Source organism: Rhinolophus sinicus, chromosome 6 (assembly GCF_057876585.1).
Source record: "Rhinolophus sinicus isolate RSI-liver-muscle chromosome 6, RSI-T2T, whole genome shotgun sequence".
Taxonomy (NCBI): Eukaryota; Metazoa; Chordata; class Mammalia; order Chiroptera; family Rhinolophidae; genus Rhinolophus; species Rhinolophus sinicus.
In genome coordinates this window covers 19,814,040-19,821,399 of record NC_142506.1, presented here as the reverse complement: position 1 = coordinate 19,821,399, position 7,360 = coordinate 19,814,040, and the positions used below count along the sequence as shown (strand labels likewise).

At 39.0% G+C, this 7,360-nt stretch overlaps 1 pseudogene; it reads right to left on the bottom strand.

Annotated features, from left to right (window-relative positions):
* Window positions 1-6,398: 6,398 nt before the first annotated feature.
* On the bottom strand, window positions 6,399-7,054 carry LOC109454558 (ubiquitin-conjugating enzyme E2 R2 pseudogene; annotated as a pseudogene).
* Window positions 7,055-7,360: the final 306 nt, after the last annotated feature.

Genomic DNA, 7,360 nt, shown 5'->3' with positions numbered 1-7,360 from the left:
AAGATGTAGATATATGTAGATATCTCATGTATCATATGTAGCTACTGTTTAAGTATGTTTGAAAAGAAAATGTCCTTTCAGCTATTTACATTGCCTGGGGCTACCAGACTAATCAGCAAGAATGTTAAGTGACACTCATAATACCCGCAACTCTCTCAAGGTCCCTATTTTTTCCATATGGCTTATCTTGTGTTTATTTTCAATTTTATTTATATTCTCTCTTTCTAAATGTAGACAACTTGAAGAATTGGGTCCAGAGATAAGAAAAATCTTTGCCTATCTTAGCTGTTTTCCAATGATAGCTACCTGTATATACCATGTTTTAAAATTTCTCAATAAATATTTTGTTATATAAATGAATAAGTAAGGTTGCCAGTGTGGCAGGATAATGTATCAATGTAATATTATCTGTATTTTTCTTACTATTGTCCTCGGGCTTGTACCAATCTATCTATCTTATCTAGGTAGATGATAAATAGATGGATAGATAGAAAGATAGATCGATAGATAGATAGATAGATAGATAGATAGATAGATAGATAGATAGATAGATAGATAGACAGACAGACAGATGGATGATAGATACCATACATACACACATATTGTCAGGGTTTTTCACTCCTCTGTTTCGAAAAGACTTTTAGAGAAAAGAAAAGAAATGTTAAACAATGAGAGTGCCATACAGAAAATAAAGCAGCATGAGAAGACGGAAAATGACAGCAGGAAATACCTTAGATAGAGTAGTCAAGGAAGACCTCTTAGAGGAGGGAACTGAGACCTGAACACCAAGAAAAATCCAGCCATGTGAAGATTGGAAGCAAGCAGGTTTTTCAACCAAAAGACACACCAATAGACTTTCAAAGTTATGCTCTCTTTAACCTGTTTTTTTTTTTTCTTCTACACAAGGTATGTTATGTAACTGCAAGGGAGTGAAAGTATCCTCCTACTAGAAATAAAGCAAAATATTTTATTCTGAAAAGAAAAAGAAAAAAGACTTTTAAATTTTCAACTGAACCTGGTCTCCTCAGTATAACAAAAAAATATATGTTTTGTGTTGTGGAGGCTATATTTTAATACAGCAAAGTAACACTTCAATGCAGATATCTGTTTTAAGAATATACTGGCAGACTAAATAAAGCTGGTAATTAGTCTGGAAGAGGTACATTTGACCTGCTCACAGGTCAAAGTTGGCAAAGATGGTAGATTTTGTGACAGGACCGAGCATTGTGACCTATACCCTGAGATGAGACCTCCAAGGGGATGGCAGTGGATTCCTAGAAAGTGAACATTAATAGTAGATGATCTCTGACAATTTTTAGCATGGAGGAACTAGAGCTACCTTCCTCAAATGACCGTACCTGCTTGGAATAAATTCCATTGACTACCACTCTTGGGCTACAGACCAAAATCCTTTTATCTGTTTTCTAGGTATCTAACAAAGCACTGCACCCTCAGAATTCTCTTGTAAGATTAGGAAGCAGGAAGGACTACCCCGATTCCTCATGATACAGAAGCACTTCCCCACTCTCTTGGTGGGTGAAGCTGAGTCAACATTTATTAACTTTAGAATCAATACAATAATGTGAATGAAATGTAAGTGCTGTTCATCATATTCTCACTATTACACAAAAATCGGCCTGACATGCTGGCATGAGAGCAAGATTAGGAAGGCCATATTGGAGCTGTCATCATACAGTAGAGATGATCTATATCATAACAGCTGAGTATAGGCTTGATTGATCATCTTCATGCACATTCATCAGGAAGGATCACAAAGCCTGCCTTAGCATCCATTAGTGTCTATTTTACTTCAAAAACTCATTACTTTTTTTTTTCTAGGTGACAAATCTCAGATCAAATTCTTCCTATGATTAAAGTCCAATGTGAAATGAAAGAGTATTTACAAATAGACGCATATAGTAAAATAAGGAAAGCATTCTGTATGATGATTAGGAAATGTCTTTTCTTAGAACAGAAATATTAAGCATCTAAATCTATGTGTTGAAATTTCATATTTCTTAAGGAAATACAAAGACAAAAACATTTAAGATAATAGGAGTGAAAATAGTGTAGGGAGAACATTTTGGAAAGTGTTTGGAAAATTTAAGGTCATTGCATGCCATGTTTCTAATCTAAATAGGTCTCCGTTCATGCATTTATTCATTTATTCAACTATTGTTCATTGAATGTCCCTTTGATTATCATTTTCTCCCTGATTTTAATATCTACTTCATGTCTTATAAAGAAACTCAAGATTCATTTATTTCATGATAAATTGCTTGACATAAGATACAAAGAGGAAAATACAGAGATTCTGTAGTCCTCTTGAGGCTTATTTTAAACAACTTATACTGATATTGGCCATTTAATTGCTATCTTGCTTTATTCATATTACATTTGGATTGTGGCCATAAAATTGCTTCTTGGTGTGAACTGAGCCAAATGATGGGAAGAACCAGGAGAGGAGATTCTGGAACACTTTGGTCTTGTAAGTCAGAAATAAGAGAGCCTTTCTGGCTGCACAGTGACTTCTGGGAATTGGGGAGCAATAGAGAGATTATCATTCTTCCTTTTAGCACCTGGCTTTGGGGCAAGAAATTGGCATCTTCACAAAGGCTGCGAGAGTCTATCGCATAGGAAGGGTGATTTGGAAACTAGCACAGAAAGTTCCATGTTGACAAGGCCAGCGTTGGTGGAAGAGAGGGTGTTAGCAGAAGTAGAGACGGGAACAAGGCCTCTGACCTAGGAGGCCACCTTAGAGAGGTTGGCCCAGTGCCCAGCCCAGGACAGGCAGAGAAGTAAACTTCCCCCATAAAATACCAGGCAGGTGAAGCTGCAATGCAGTAGCTATACTATGTCAGGGCAACAATAGTATAAACCACTGAAGACAGTGTACCCAGATGCAGAATCAGAGGTACTGCAGGGAGATTATGGAAGCTGATGCTACTGATGGGAACAATACAATTCATTTGTAAATGTCCTGTGAACCTTCTTAAAGACAGAAACAAGGATGAGGGTACTGGATTCCAACTGTCAGGAAGGCAGCACTAAATATTGTTATTGCCACTTAGTTAACCACAGTCCCCTTCCTCAGGCTGGTGTTTAAGGAAGACCCTGTTCAACCTGGAGACAACCTGGGCTCCTCTCTGAGGTCCTAAGTACTGTTTTTCATTGTCAATACCACAATGGCTTTGGAGCTAATGCTACCACCTTTAAAACCTCTATGTTGATATATTTGACTGTGAAGCACATTCATCAGGTACAAACTCCACTTCATGAAACTTGAATTCTTATGGACTCTTAATCAGACCCAGCAACTGTAGGGACGTGTAGCCTAACTGTCTTCATGGTGTTACGAGTGCGGTCATCCTTTACCACACCACTTGTACCAAGCCCTCTGGTCAACCTGATCCTCAGAGTAGTCTTTGAGAAGGCACAATGTCAGATGCTACATTATGACATTTAATGAAGGAAGGGCATCTCCTGTCAGAAAGGATGGAATTTGCCACAAAACCGATGACATTCGAATAGAGCATTATCTCATCCTGTAAAAGCAGACCTACATAGTTTTGCAAAACTATCAGGGAAGAGCTTTTCCAAATACTTTCATGAGTAAGGTAAATTGCTCCTTGCTTTCCTTTTTTCTTAGCCTTTCGAATGTTTAAAATTTCTATGTATTCCAGCTCAAGAAAAATCCTGACGTGGGCCTCAGCAGTATGACTAGGCCTTGCTGTTTGCTAGCTCCTTCCGTTAGTCATTGTTGAACATATTGGCTCCATTCTCGTTCTAACTCTTTTCAGTGAAAAAAATCTTGGAATTTTTCTGTTTTTGGACCTACACTATACCACAAGGCCCACATCTACTTTGTAAGAACAGATTTCCACTTTCACTTGGCTTGAAGATAACTGAATGCTTTATGGCTTAGTTCAGAACTGGCTTTGGAATGTCAGTTCTTAGTAACTAAGAAAAAGGAAGGGGACAGGGCACAGTTTTGTCCCTACTTCTGTAATATCCTCTTCAATTCCTGATAATCCCCCATTCCCACTGACTTGGCTTTCATTCCTGTGTAGCCCTAGGGAAGTATAAGGCAACTCATAGCTGGAGGGAGACCTTAACTATTGTAAAGACCAGTGCTTTAGTATACAGCTGTATTAGGGGAATCAAACAGCCTATTATATCCAAAATTTCTGTGGTCTGTTTTCCACACATCTGTTTACTCTGTTCTCTAAACAATTCTCTGGAAAACAATCTTTACTCAGGTTGAGCACTGTGTAAAATTGAATCCAATGCCGAATTTCTTGAAGATGTGTGGTTTTGGTAACTCTTTTTACATCTCTTTTTCTAGCTTACAGTGGCCTATTTCAGTTCACTAGACAGCAGGTGTTTGGATTCTCTGTTGTCATTTAGTCTCAGCACATGTTCTGCCCAGCTGAGTTGTTTTTCAGCAGACACTTCTAAGCATCAGTCAGAGCTTCCCTGAGTCAGCTATCAAATAACAAAGTCAACCATGAGTTCCCAGAGCCTTCTGTCACTGAGGTCTAAATGTGGTGTCGCGGAGGACCCCTTTGTTACATGTAAGAGAAAAGCAAGAACCCTGCGTATTAATCCACCCTATTGATATTGATGTTACTCTTTGTCAGTTACTGAATAAAGTGAATTTTAATATTAGTTTGGTGCAAAAGTAATTGCGGTTTTTGCAATTATTTTTAACCTTTTAAACTTTTTCACCAACCGAATAGAAATGATGTTGAAACTGCACTTTCCATGTGGCTACTCAGTCACCTGTCAGCAGGAAAATTCAAAACAAATGAATATAGCTTAACGATGGAGAGAAGACAAGAAAGGAGAAAAAAAAAAAGAGTATAACATTAAGGAAAATTTTAAATTATATCTGATATAAATTATATCAAAATGTGATCCATAATGGTTATATTAACTTTTTAAGACTTAGCCTCATGAAAAGTCACAATCAATAGAGACATCCCTAGGCAAGACTTGCCTGTAGCAGATATGTGTTTGTACTAGCAAAGGAGAGCAGTGGGATTTAAGAAGAGAAAAGAGAGGTAAAGTGGATAGCATAAAAGAAGAAATATTTCTCAAATTCAGCCTTAGGAGAAATAAAACTGAGTCAAAACAAGAAAGCTGAGTCAAAATCTCCAGGGCTTCAAATGTTTTCTGGTCTGTTAGCAAAAGAACTAATATGAGTTGCAATGTATTTTGCAGGTTTAGGATTTCTGCTCAGAAATATTATTGTATTATCAGTTGATTATACCTAGATTTATTTTAGAAGATTTCAGTCAAACTCAGTTTCCCCAGTCTAAATGTAAGGAGCAATATACAAATCAGATTAACTATACATAAAACATACATATAGTTATGTTTCCCTTAAAAACACAAAATTAATAATTTTGGCATCTAGCTCACTCTTAACATTCCTTCTACTTTCTCTATTGTGCAAAATGCCATGATATATTTTGATTTATTTAAAATATAACTATTGCAATTAATTTGTATACTTTTTATTTCTATCCCTAATATAAGTCCATATAAATATTATATTAATTGGGCTTTTAGCTTTTAATTTTTTTTCTATGTAAAGTATGAATATTTATTTCAAGCTTTAGATCCCAATCAATTTCAAAAAAGCAAAATCTGATTTCTCTCCTCAGAGTACTGAGGCCTCTGTGTTAGGATGATTTCCTGAAGGCTGAAGGGGCTCTGCCCTTAGTAACACATTTCATCAGACTTAACCACAAAGTCTTTGACACCCCCATACCCCAGACTTAACAACAGGAAATAAACAAAGTTCACCACCATGGGGCTGAACAAATACACACACACTAATGTAAATGGAGCAGCTAAACCTTGGCAAGTTCTTTTTTTAAAGTTGGTTTTGTGGGATTTTTGTTTGTTTGTTTGTTTCCATATTCTTTTGCTACCCAGCCTATGTAGCACATGTGAACTCTCAAGGGGTTCTCAGCTTTAAACACATTAAACGTCTTGATGAAAGACTTATATTCTTCAAGAGTCTAAAAACAGACCAAACGTGTTTTGTTGTGAACACTTTGTAGACACAAAGTGAGGCAGGGGTTTGGGTTTAAAGAAAAATAAATAAATAAATAAATAAATAAATAAATAAATAAATAAATAAATAAATACAGTGATGAAAGGTGAAGAATGCAAGAATTCGGACATAATGTGGAGGATTACCTTCTCTCCATTAAGAGGTCCATAAAAAGGAGCAAACTGAAATCCATAAGGGCAATCAGCAGGAGCCGTGTTTGTTTTCCCTACTCTCTGCCTTAGGTTTTTGCTGAGGGGCCACTGCTGGGTCCCCACTTGCTCCCCTCCCTTTGGCCTGAGACTGCAGGGCAATACAGGGACATCCAAAGAGCACATCAGGACTCAGAATCATCATTATAACAGCCGGCATCATCTTCCTCCTCATCTTCATCATCAATGCTGTCCTTGTACAAGTGGTTATAAAGCAAATCTGAGCTGTTAATTGGGAGGCATTTTAGTTTTGATGCAATATTCCTCCGGAGTCGTGGGGACTTTCACTCCATCCATCTCTGCTTTGGCTCTCGTGGCTGATACCTGTTTCCTAATGATGTCAGTATATGCTTTGTCTTTTCCTTTGCTGTGCCTACATTTCCTGAGCATAACGGAAACATCCACATGGGCTGGGGAGAAGGTATGAGATCACACTTAACAGGATAGTCCTGGCATCCTGAGCAGGATTCCACCTTTGGGAGGGCAGTTCACCACTCTGTGGGTCATCTACAGGTAGATGAAGAATTGAAATGCATACATCTCCATTCTCATAAATATTGGAGTGACACATTTTGGTCAAGAATCTTAAGATAGGTGGTGAATATGGATAGTCAATAGGAAATTTAATATGCGCCTTGATGTAGCCACCTTCGTAGAGGGTGTTGGGGGGGTCTGAAGATGGCAACCTCCCAGTTGTAAAGGTCGCCAGAAGGTCCTCTAGCAGGGATTTCAGCTCCAGCATCAGGGCCTTCTGGGAGCTGGTCACGTGCTGCTGGGCCATCGCCGCTGCTGCTGCCCAACCCCAGTTCTCACGCTGGGTGGAGCTGGACTAAGCTCTGCCCCTCCTCTCGCTCTCCGGCTGGGCTGCACTGGGCCCCTGTCTTCACACACCCGCCACCAGGCAAGCCGGACCAGTCCCCAGACGGCAGTTGGGCTGACCCGGGCCCTCCTCACACAGGACACTGGCTGGACCCTTCTCCTCACACAGGGGCCGGATAGAGGGAGGGGTTCAGGGTGTTAAGGAAATTCACTCCAGGTCCCAGCCCTCCCCTCCACCAGGGGGCCTTGAAGGTAGTACACTAAAGGG